The sequence below is a fragment of the Etheostoma cragini genome, chromosome 11 (assembly GCF_013103735.1).
Source record: "Etheostoma cragini isolate CJK2018 chromosome 11, CSU_Ecrag_1.0, whole genome shotgun sequence".
Taxonomy (NCBI): domain Eukaryota; kingdom Metazoa; phylum Chordata; class Actinopteri; order Perciformes; family Percidae; genus Etheostoma; species Etheostoma cragini.
In genome coordinates this window covers 24,758,733-24,759,836 of record NC_048417.1, presented here as the reverse complement: position 1 = coordinate 24,759,836, position 1,104 = coordinate 24,758,733, and positions in this window count along the sequence as shown.

The following is a 1,104-nucleotide window of genomic DNA, read 5'->3' as shown; positions in this document are numbered from 1 at the left end:
ATTTGGCAGTGGTCCAGAGAAAACTACGTTGTCCGACATTGACTTCGCGTATGTACACACCGATTCAACATTAATCTTAGTGACCTCCGATTGCCGTAACCGGGAGTCATTAACGCCAACGTGAATAACAATCTTGCTGTATTTACGTTTATCCTTAGCCAACAATTTCAGATAAGACTCAACGTCGCCCGCTCTAGCCCCCGGGATGCACTCAACTATGGCTGCCGGCTTCGCTAACTTCACGTTTCTCAAAATGGAGCTACCGATAACCAGAGTTGGTTTCTCAGTGGGTGTGTTGCTGAGTGGGGAAAATCTGTTAGAAACGCTAACAGGCTGGTGGCGGTCCGACGCCTTGGAAAGCTTACGACTGTCTCGTCCTCGCACAGTCACCCAGGCACTATGACCTGGCTGCCCAGGAGATGCCGGAGGACGGCTACCAGAGGCTAACTCAGGCCGGCCCGCGCCGACTACCGAGGGGGGGTTAGCTACAGTAACTAACGACTGATCTGTCATGGTGCGGAAACGGACTTCTAACTCACTAAGCCTCGCCTCCATGTCCAAAAATAAACTACACTTGTTACACACGCCATTGCCGTTAAAGAATGCAGAGGAGTAACTAAACATCTCACACATCGAGCAGGAGAAAGTCGGAGAAGGGGCCGACATAACTAACTGCTAGGCTAAAGTCGCTAGCAGCTAAGCTAAAGTACGGTAGCATTAGCTACCAGGCGTAAAAACAGCTGTTATTTAACAAAAGTCGCTAAAAAAAAATGAGAAGATATGAGTGCTTAGGCAGAACTGCTATAAGAATAAGAGTTTAGCGGACAGGTAGCCGCTGTAATAGCAAATCTACCAAACTGAACTGGTATTTAGAGAGCAGCAGAGCTACCAACACGCAACCAACACACAGGCACAGGAAACGGAAATGAGTCAGGTACGCTTACCGTAACCGCAGCTAGTCCCCAGCATCCACAAAAGCTTGTGGGTCAGACTGCGTTTTTATCCATTGCTCCACCTCACTTAGAAAAACATTGTAATCCGCCATTTTTGGCTCGTACCAGTCCAAAGTTTCATTCATTCTCACATCCTCAGGCAGCAGTTTCT